Genomic DNA, 11,997 nt, shown 5'->3' with positions numbered 1-11,997 from the left:
ATCACTCCTAAGTGTATCAATTTTATGAATAAAATTATAGCTTGAAAGGGTCCTATGAAACTTCTCTTTTGACAACCTTGTGTTGCTGAATGAATATTTTAAAATGGGTGGTGCATAGGGGAGGAACCCATTTGCAAGACATAAGCCGTTTTTTTTCTCCCCATGAAGAATAGGAACAGGTCCCAGACAGAATTAACAAAGACTTTACAATTGTAAAGTAGAGAACAATGGTGCAAACACTGCTCTTTCTACCTTGAGAGTGTTCAGGTTTTTCCAGTGTTAATGAAAGGAGACTCAGTTTCTTGCCACCTGCAGCAAAGAGGAGCTCCACAAACTCACAAAGAAGATCAGCATTTTTTGAAATGCTGGCCTAGGATTAAAAACATAACAGGATTCCCAGATCCTAGTGACTTCAGTGGAAAGGTGAGGACCATGATGGGAGTTAGGATTCCAACATAAATCTACACTTGATTTGACAGTGATACTATTCCTGAACTGACAATGGCAGCCAAGGAAGAAGTAGCCAGGCTGAAGGGTCACTAGGGAAAAAAGGAGCTTTGAAAGAGCAGTGCTAGTTTCTATGACAAGGGCTACAGTAATTTAGTTTAGAAGAGACCTGACTGTTCAGATATTAAGTATTACACACTGCATTAGTAATTACATAACAGATAGTACGAATGATTCTTATACAAGTGTTTGCTAAACCACTAATTCAGATTTAATGAATAACCAATGGCCTTTTTTATAGGAGGGAATCCCATGCTTAATTTCTGAGATTAATCTTATTTAAAGCAAAAAATTGTCTTTCTGAATAGCTAGTAGTATTCAGCTTAAATTAGCATCTGGTGAAGTGAGCAGTTGAGCTTCATCTGACATTTATTAGGACAAATGCATAAAGGCTGTGCTGTGGCAATACTATTTAATTGTCAAGGCAATTAGTTGCCACTTTGGATAACAGAATTTTCACCGAGTTAAAAAAAAAGGGAAGAAGACATGGCAGGAATAGTTTCCTTTTTAACTGGAAATTGTGTCTGAATTTTGTATTAGTCATAGAATTGAGAATCTGATGGCATAGGTCAGACTCGGACATAAGAGGGAAAAAGTTATCATTTTAACAATGGCTGATCTTTTTGTGACTTCAAAGTAAGTCTGAATTTGATAAAAAAATATAAAAATCACTGGACGCTAGGCTAAAATTCTCTGTAGTGTTTATGGTTTCCCTTACCTCCCTAGAAAAATCAGGATTATTTGTTTTCTTTTCAACAATATGAAGATATTTAAAATAAAAAAACTCTCATACACTATTTTGTGAGCCTTACTTCATTTGCTCTGAAACATGTGTAGATCTTCTTAAGTAAATCATGTGTGCATGACTCTTACCTTTCTCTGTAAGAGTTTTCTTAATGTGAAAAGGATTAATATGGTTTTATTCTTTCAATATAAAAGTAAACCGCACCCCTGGCTGCCTGAGTCTTCCGCTGTGCTCATTATTGTTCTTTCTGTTCTCAAATATTTTCTAGAGAAATTTGAAGTCAGTTTTGCATATCTGCCATGTAATGTTAACAGAGTAAAGCCAGAAAAATACAGTGTAGAAATGGGATCTTTGCTCAAGGGTCTGATCAAAAGTGCAGTGTCTGGAAGTCTACACTCTGGCAGCTTGTACAATGGCTGGCCTTTGGATTAATATAGGAATGCAAAGCTACAAGTGCTTAATCTTCATAAAGAATGACAACCATCTCTGAATGGCTAGAGCCTGCACATTCATCCCTTCCTTCTCTACTCCTCACCAAAGTGTGATTTATTGGTTTCAGTTCCGTCCAGACCAACTTCTACAGTCCATATTTTTCACGTGTTGGCCATTTCTGTATCTGGACAGATTGAAAAAGGCTATTAGGTAATTATCTGCCTTATAAAGGGGAAATTAGGGAAATTTTAAATCTAGCTCTAGGAAGAATTTAGTGAGATTTTTATTTTGGCTATGCTGGAGACCTCTGGGCTATGTTGTGATCCATCTGCGTAGAGAGAGAATTTTGCTTATCACAGTCGCCATTTACTGGCCTTGCAACAGTGACAATACATCTCATACACTCTTTCAAGAATATTTCCAACCATCTCCCAAAGTTCACTATGTTTTTACCATGAGGCAGATGATCCTGTCTATTTTCTGAGAAGTATCAGACAAGATTAGGTTAATTAGTAGCTAAATGATAATTTAATTAGCTTCCATACATTATTTCTTTCTGAGCAAAGGTCTAGAACTTGTGGAGACCAGCACTTCAAAACTTGGGAAAGTAATATTTTCTTTCAGAGGAAGGAAATTAAAAGTTGGAGCTACAAATGAAAGATTCAAGCCTTAAAATATATAGGTCAATTGATTCTAGGTTAACTTCTTTTGTTGGAGTGAGAGGCAAACATATTGAAAGGAATGGAAGCTCCAGTTAGCGTCTATGTAGTTGAAATAAAACTGAGATATGATTGCAGTAGTGCCAAGATGTTGTGATTTATCTGTGATTACCTGAAAGTCCAGCAAAACAAGAGAAGCTGAGACCAATAGGATTTAAGAGATTTCACACTTTTCCCATCATGGTGTTTCTGCTCTTTTTATTGTCTGCCTTCTTCTAAACACTTGTTGATCTCTGTTGTGATCTGGACTACACTGTCTTTACTCATAATGATTGCTGCTGTATCTGCTCCCAGGAAAAATTTTTCTTAGTGAACTTAAACATAAAACAAACCTCCTTGGTGACCAACTTTACCCAGGAAGGTACTACTCTTTTTTTTTTTTTTTTTTTTTTTTTTTTTTTTTGTTATCAGTCATTATTCTAGGGCCAAAATTTTGAAATGTGCAACAACGGATACTCATTTCAAATCCCTGTAGCATCTTGCTGTACTGTTTTAAAAGGGACCTTTAGACATTCTCTGGTATTTCCTGAAGTGGATTTTTCCAGAAATGCAGCACATGGTTATTTTCAACAGAAACCTGTGGACAACCTTGGTCTCGATTTCTCCACTAGCTGGAAAGAAATAAAAAACTAAACTTGTCACTTCCATCTGTCCTGACTCACAGCTGGTTCTGTATTGGTTTAGTTACACTTCAAATGTTCTGGTGTATGAGCTTTGATCAGTAAAACATGATTAAGTATCTCATATTTTCCTCTGAGAAAAGAATATAAACAGCTCTTTGTAACAGACATCAACATTTTTTGATTTGACAGGGAATTTTAGGATATTACATTTTTTTTTTTCCAGAAGTCAAATGTATGCCTTAAAAAAGAGTCATCTTCAGTCTGGGCCATTGTATCATAAAATGTGCAGGTAGTTACTCAAAATGCAGGGAGAATGGAGTCAATCATTGCCCATCAAATGCAAATACAAAATAAGCCACAAACAGCTCAACATGAGCAAAGAAAAACAAGAATCATCTTCCATAAATTCAGTAGCCTGCTGTTCACTTCTGTAGCATAGAGACACTTTTGTCCACCTAACACTTATGTTTTGTCCTTTCCCAGGAGACAGCTATTTGAATGCAACAATTTGAATCTGTGTGATTGCTTAAAACTCACAAAGCTGAGAACTGTATAAATTGGTAATGGAGAAAAGAGTAATAAACAGAAATAGATTTGGTGGTCTATAAAGGAGAATACCTGTTGTGAATGGCAGCAACTTTCTAGTGTCCATAAACACAGAGTAGGAAAGGTACTGTTATTCTACAGCCATGATAGTTTTCAAAGTAATGCTACCTGCAGAGGTTGTCAAGAAAACAGAAAAACCACAATAACCCCCACATCTCTAGCATTCCACATTCCACTTATTTCACCCAAGGCTGCATATTTATTTTGAGATTAATTTGGTGCATGTAGTGTACATTTGCCAAGTTTTTTTTTTTTCTATTTAAATCTTCAATTCCAAAGCTATGTATTAATCCTATTACTGCTAATTGAGAGAAGTCTGCAGTCTTTTTGAGTTAGGTGAAGTTCAAGTTGTAATTGGTATCAAAGAAAGGCACAGTGCAAGAACTGAATATTAATATTAACTCTTGCCATTTTATTATTTCCACTTGAAAATCACAACAGTGGTTAAAAGACCTTTTTATGAGTTCATGAGGGTAGTGAATTGGAGACTATGGGATGAGATTTTTCATCCAGGCAGCAAGATTGACAAAAATGGCTTTGTAAAAAATGTAAATGAAATATTATACTGGGGCCCAGTAGTACTGGTTATAGCCACTGGTCTCTCAGTATTCCCATTATGAAATTTTCCTTGTAGGTTAAGTACCTGCACTTTAAAATTTTGCTCAAGGCTAATACAGCATACAAGGTTCTAACCCAGGAGCTATTTTGTTCCAAATCTTCCATTTAGCCTTTTGCAGATAACTGTAGTTTTAGATGACGTTTTGAGTTTGAGTACTTTTTAAATTGTTCTTTTAAAGCAGAACATCTCATAAGATATGCACACAGTGGTGGATTAATTGCTTATGATAGAAAATAAGGACAAAGGCCACCCAGGACAAAGATGATCACTTTAATATCAGATCCCTAATCAAGTGCATTTATTTGTACATTTGTTCAAAGACATAAATGGTGAATTTTTTCAAAGGTCAAAGAAATTAGAAGAAAAATGACCATTGACTGGGTGGCCTTGGAAATAATTTCTACTCCTGACTAAACAGTATTTGGAACACTAGTTAATGAAGAATTTCTCCAAATTTTATTTTGTCTATTTTTCTGAGATTTATGCATTGGGAGTTACAGGCTCTGGCTTTAATCATACCCATAGAGCATGTTCACTATTATACCCCTGCTATAATCAATCCTTTGTGATCAAACTGGATGGAGACCAGAATGAAGGAATCATTTCAGAACTGTATCTTGTTGAAATATCACAAAAAACATGGGGAAAAAAGGGTGCTTGAGAGGAAGAAAAATGATAAGAGGCAATGTTGGAAGTCATAGTAAACAAGCAAAGAAAGCAAAGAAGAGATAAAAATTAGGGAGAACAACACTGAAAACAGCAAAGTGAACACAGCTTGAAATACTGCATTTTTACCACTCACTTTACCATCTCATTAGAGATGACAAATTGTGATAACAAGTGATTATTTTTTCTGTTGAAAGTATTTTCCATCACATGAACGTTGAAGATAGTCTAGTTTGGTCATTTGACAAAAATGTGTAACAGCAATGGTAGAAAATCTGGTTCCAAAGGGAGGTACTTGATTCTAAACACCTGCTCTGTACACTATGATTTCAGAAAAATGCACAGATAGTCAAAACTTTATTTATTTGCAAATTTTTCCATTAATATTTTGTATTAATTTACATCAGGGTTTGTTACCTCCAAAGACCTTGTAAGCTCAGGCCAAAAGTGACTCCATGAAGGCCTGGTAACTTTGTGAGGAGCATTGACATAACTGTAGTTACACTCAACTCCTTATTGAAGGAAGCAGAAATCTCAATTGCTTTCTAAAGCAAACAAAAGGTTTTGTTTGGTTTTTTTATTGTGGGTTTTTTTTTTTTTTGGTTTGTTTTTTTTTTTTTGACCTTATAAGTCATTAATGCTGTTACAAAACATAGATATATTTCTAAAGAACAGACTCCACTTTTTGTTCACATCTGGACCATTAATAATTGAACTGTGTCCTGCCTTTTTAATATTGAAAGAGGTAGACTATAGTCACAGAATAAAGTGTGTGAATAATGAAAAAATAGATTGCATTAGGTATTGAGGTAAGCTATGGTTTCTAACACATAGAAAAGAAAAAAAAATACTGCTACTACAACCTCCAACTGACTTAGTGAGAATTTTACCTTGAAAAATTCAATGGAACTGAATAAAAATAAGCAATGTCATCCACTTCATACTACTGAAAATACGGATTTCATGGCTTAAGTGATAATATTGATAGTTAAAATATATTTCATACTTAGTGCTTGAAGAATCATCTAGTTCATTAAAGTTCCAAAATTGCTTCCCTCTCTAGATTTTTTCCTTCATTTAGTAAAAATGCCAACAAGATTTGAATACAAGCATTCAGTTTATACCTTTTGAGGGTTGGGGGTCCCTGACTCCAGTATCCTCTTCTATATATTTATGTTAAGCAATTTTTTGGCCTCCACTGACATTTTGACAATATCATATAAATTGTAAAGTTTCATGCCCCACAGTCTGACTGTGAGGAAGGTGTCACATGTTGCAGGTAAAAATTTAAGATGCAGAGACATAAATTCATTTCGTCATAGCATAAGATTCAGCTTCCACTAACACTTACAAGGATCCAGCTGTTTTGTCATGTAAATAATAGGCATCTAATTAAAGTCAGTTGCCCAAGTCTCCTTCTGTGATGAACCATAAGAGAGGAGCATGTCCAGAGGAATTAAAAGAAAAAAAGAAAGGAAAAAAAAGAAATTCTGCTTTTATAGGAAGTCTCCCAGGGGTATCTGAAAGTGATTCACTTTCTGGAGATTCTTTCTCTTGCTATTGTCCAAAAGACAGACTTTTTCGTAATGTAGACTAGAAAACTACCTCTTAGAGATGAATGTCACTTGTGATGAATACTCAAAATTATCCAGGGACTCAAGTTCAGGTAGGAAATTGCACCTGAATCTTTAATGTCTTTGAGTAAGAGGTAACCACTGAGCTATTCTTCTTGCAACCAGATGATCTTCCTCTAGAGACTGAGTCCACTTCTCTTATAGCCAAGTGAAGCATGAAGTCTTTTCTTCCCTTCAAGTCAGTAATGTGCATTTCATCCTTTCACAGCAGGATCACAACAAATACTGCTCCACTAATGACTGTGAGATGCCAAAGCGTTTTTAGGATAGTGATACAGACAACTTTACCACCTGCGTGACACTGTGCTCATCTTGCACCGACCACTGGTAGAAGTAGGACAAGATGAATTGGTAATGTGATGTCTTCTGATATCTAACACAAAATATTTCATATTAGATGTTGTGTGTTAACTTTCTGGAATACCCACAACGTAAAAATTTTCTACAGCACTTGTGCAGTGAAACAAATATCACTTCCCTGCAGGCTGGCTAAGGATTGCCACGTGCAAGCCAGAAGACCTGGGATTAATTTCAAAGCCCACTGATGACTTTTTGACTTTCTTGAGCTTTACTTTCAAGTCTATAAAAGCAGAATTTTTAGGGTTATATGAAGAAACATTCTGTTGCCAGATAGAAAAATAGCTGTGAAAACTTTTTGAAATCTTTCCAGCCAGTGATACTTTCAAGAGGCTTGGTCTGACCAGACACTCCAGTGATTTGTACTTAAAACATTATTAAAAAAATGTGCTATGGAAGGTATTATTTTGGATCATAGGCAGTAAAACTTAAGGAGAATCCAACTCTTTAGACCCCTGTGTCTTTTTGAAATGTAAAGTGAAAAACACCCAAACAAATCCACAAACCTTTTCTACACTCTTATTTGAAATCTTTGTATAAAGTCAGAGCTCAGTGTGTACAGGGCTATTTTAGGCACAGTTTCTACCAAAAGGACTGCTGATGACATTTCAGAAGTGATTCCCTCACTGCTGTGCTCCAGTTAATGGGCCACTCGTGTGATAGCAGCAGCATTGCTTCTAAAAATGATCTGCTGCAGTTAGAAACATCTTTTTCTGCATTGTGCCCATTGATCAAAAAAAATACTAAAAACCTTATCCTTGGAACACAGATTTGGAGGAAATTAGGCCTAACTGGACTTTATTCTCAACAATAATAAGAGAATCTATGAGGAGGAATGGGGCCTTTTCAACCCTTTTTTCCCTGATCATTTGGCATACTTAATATATGAATATACCTATGATTCCCTGTAAGCATAGATATACCTGCTTAAAAGACATTCTGTATGTATGTGTGGAAGTGTATATGAAGGTCAAAAGCTGTGAGGAGTGGTCCATTGTCACTCCACTGAGTATGACACCATAGATATGCATATGAGCACTGAGTGCTTCCAAATGCCTACTCCCTAAGAGCCTTATCTATTGTTATTCATAATGGATCAACAGTTTTATTAGAGAAATAAGCACCTGGTAATCAGAGAAGCAGCCTGTGATTGCTGTTGAGGCAGTTGCAATACTGTTTATTGCATTTGCACTAGATCAGGTGCTTTGATGAGGCAGGTTAAACTGATATTCCCAAAAATGCCTTTTTGACTAGGAAATGCGGTCTCCATGATTTCAGTTAATTAATGAGTGCCAAATTATATAGCAAACAAGTGAATATATAATTTTTGCTTTTCAGTAGTAGTACCTAAACTCTTCAAAGTGTCAACAATATTAATCTACTTAATCTGAAGTACAATACCATTTTTTTCTACAATTCCTTTTTTCACTGTTGGAAGATGAATGTGGATTGTTTTATAACTTCATGGTGTTCCTCCAAATATAAGCGTGTTCTTTTATGCAGCTTCCTTGCTGCCAATGCTGGCTGTATGTGGTGATTCAGTTCACTGGATTACTTGTGACTTTTAAGTTCATAATGTGTGTTAGTTCTTTCAGAAAATGTTTCTGAAATAGTCACTGAAAAGGGAATATGCCCAGGTAAAATATTAAATGGTGCTCTTCACGACTTCAACAAATACAATATACATTTTTAATTCAATGCCTTTCAGTATGCAAGTCCCTGCAATTTCAATCATTATATATTATTTAGAAATTTGATCATACAAGACACTGATGGTATAATTTGAGAAACTCCTAAGACTTCAGAAACTTAAAAGAAAGATTGGAGCTTCTGTTCACCTGCTTGAAATCCACTTCAGTATAGACTGATTCAGGTCTGATTTTCAGAAGGTTTTATGTTTCTTTTTCCCCTCCAGTATTTTTAATATGAGTTTTACAGCATCAGATTTTTTCTCCTGTACACGCCCTTGTCTGAATCCTTTTCTACTTTCAATATGTGCTATTTACTACATATTAAGCCAAATGGAGTTATATTCCTTATCATACCTGTTTTTTACCTTTCAGTCAATATTAAAATTGGAAAGTTTTTTCATAAGAGTTCTTCACATTATGAGAAAATACAGTATTTAAAAAAATAATACTTGTTGAAAGAGCAAGAACATTTTCCTTCTGTATTGTCTCATCTTCATATCATTGTAGATGTGAGGTTTTGTAGTTTTTCTGGGATTCAAAGGATACCATTGTGACTTTGTAACTTCTCTGAAATCAGTTGAGAGTTTTGGATTTTGGGTGAAGCCTCCTAAACTTCCTGCAAACTCAGATTCAATAACTACATTTGATTTTTGTTTTAATAAGTGGGTATACTGAAGAAATCTAGATTTTCTTGTTTCCTCCTATAGTGAGTGGTTCCTTAGGTTTTTCTGTATTCAATAAATAAAAACTTTGCCTCAGATATGCCTCAGACTGAAGCAGTGTTCCAGGAAGTTCAGTTTCAAAGTGACATCCATTGCCCTCCCAAAGCAGCAATATTTGATAATTTTTAGCATAGCTTCCTAAAAAAATGTGGTGTGTTTTGATGGCAGCTGCCATCTGTTCGCTCCTCATAAACCTTCCTTTCCTTCCATCTCAATGTTTTTGATCCTGCAGTCCAGTTTCAATAGAACTGCCTTGAGGAGCCATGGAAATCCACATGCAGGTAGGGGAAAAAACATAAACTGTACAATGGGAGAAGACAGCTTTTAATGAGTCCTCAGAGTAACGAGCAAGGGCAGCAGATGAGTGGGGATGCTCGGGTTTATGTGGGCTCAGGAGCCCATGTGCTGAAAGCTCCCTTCCCTGGCAGAAGATGTGATTGCCTCTTGGAAGGTGCAGTGATCATGAGAAACAATCCAAAACTGGGCAACTTGGAGTCTTGGGAGAGAAAGCTTTCAGGGAAACATAACAGAAATCTACGGGAAACAGCAGTGTATTTGTTTCACTCTTCATGGAAGAACTTGTTCATATGGAACATTCAAATTATACCGTGTGAATGTAAAATTCCCATGATAAGAGACACTACTGCAGTATTTTATGTATCATACTTCTTCAGATCACACTCATTTTCAGGCTGATCCTCTGTGTCTATTTTTGCATGACAAGTTTTTAAGGTAGTGTTACAAATCAATGCTTTTTGACCAGTGCGTTGAATTTTGAACCAGGTTTTGTATTTTTTGCTAAGCTTACAATGTTCCACATCTGAAAACAGATACCCTTTTCATCTGAACACTTGAGGTCCCTTATCTACTTCAGTGAACTCCTGTTCAGTGCAGAAAAGTTCATGGAAAATATATAATATTGATGAAGATGATGATTATAATAATCACTTATTGTTCTGTCAAAGCTCCTAATCAGTATCAATATTTTCAAATGAGAATAGGTTTTTTCTACTGAAAGAGAGGGGATCTAAAATAAGATGCAATTCCCAGGGGGAATAAAGCTCAATTTCTGAATTGCGTTACTGAAAGTAGAAAGACGAATTAGTGTGAATAATTTCAGAATAAATCTTGCTGTATTTAATACACATCTGGCCTTGGACTACAGCACTTTAAATGAAATTAAGAAGTAGTTTGATAGAACCCTTTAAGTATTTTATTTATTACATTACTGACAAGAGATCTAACTTGTTTCCACTTTGGAAAAACAGGAAGTGTTTTAGCTTATTGTTGTTCAGTTCTTACAGGTTCAGGTGCTCAGGTTTAAGTTTGCCAGGGCAACGTATTTTATATACAGTTAAGAATCTAGTAGAGAATAGCTAATTTTTCTCTAAGCAGTTTTGTTGCTGTTTGTGGTCTTTTTCAAGCTCAAATAAATTGTTCTTGCAGGTAATCAACCCCTATTTCTGTTCCCTGCCATATTCCGCATCTAGCACAAGTTCGGCTCATGTGGCTCTTGGTGGCCTTTTATTAGTGTTCTGATGTAGAAGTTGAATATTAATATCTGTAAGCTGTAAAAATATGAGTTCCTGTTCCTCCTGATTATTAAGGGAGAAAATATTTTACATTTCATACAGGTTTGGACATAGAGAAAGGAATCTAGAAACTTCCGAGCTTAGCCACCACACGTGATATGGGACTTCTGACAGACCTTTGCACTGGGCTGCTCCCGTGGAAATTGTAAGGAGCTGATATTGACCTCAGCAACAGAGCATTCTCAGAAGCCTCTGTTGTGACTGAAATAGGTTGTACTCAGAAGTTATTGGATAATTTTGGTTTGTTCCAGCAGATCAGTGCCCCAGTGTGTGAAACATTATACAGACATAGCGAACCACTTCCTTAAGGGCCTTACAGCTTTAAAAGACTTTATTGACAGAAACCACATCTTAAACTTTAAAAGTTTCAATGTCAAATCCAGCAGTATAGGAAAAAAGTGGAAAGGATAGCAGTAATCATTCAATGCAGATACTGAAGTTGTGTGTTTGTTTAAATACTGCTGCTGATATTTTACTTTTCTGCATTAAAAAATAGTTGGAGCTATATCTGAAACAAAAAGCTCTCAGTTCTCTGAAATAAAGAGCCATTCTTGGATCAGGGGATCACTTCAATGAGTGGGATTGGGGATTCTGGAAAGTCCTGAAATATTCCTGTAAAAATGAAATCTACCTCAAAAATTAGGACTCTGTAGAAAGAAAATTTAATTGGCTTCTTCAGTGTAGAAAAGCAATACTTAGAAATTTAGAAAACTGACATATAGAAATAATCTTGTGCACTGAAAGTGCAAATTCTCCACTGTCTTGCCCAGAATGGGTTATTTCATTTCTGTTTTAAATGCTGTGATGGGTTCCAGCTGAGTAAGGTGTCAACTAGTGTGGTCAGATGGCCCTGCAAATACCGCCTCAATTTAATAGCATTGTAACTGTGCCAGACACGTTTTACAAGTGAGAGAGGAGAAACTACTGGGAGAGAGCAGCCACATGCTGGAATAGTGTCTTGTTTCTGTGAGCAGCACTCTGAGGAAAGATACCAGAGGTCTTCCTACTCTCCTGTGCCAGGTGGAAATGCTCCTGAGCACAGCTGCTGGTAGCACAATACATTGAGGCTCCCCCGTTTATGTGA

Source organism: Catharus ustulatus, chromosome 4, assembly GCF_009819885.2.
Source record: "Catharus ustulatus isolate bCatUst1 chromosome 4, bCatUst1.pri.v2, whole genome shotgun sequence".
NCBI classification, from domain to species: domain Eukaryota; kingdom Metazoa; phylum Chordata; class Aves; order Passeriformes; family Turdidae; genus Catharus; species Catharus ustulatus.
The sequence above is the reverse complement of the archived record's forward strand: the minus strand, read 5'-3'. Positions refer to the sequence as shown.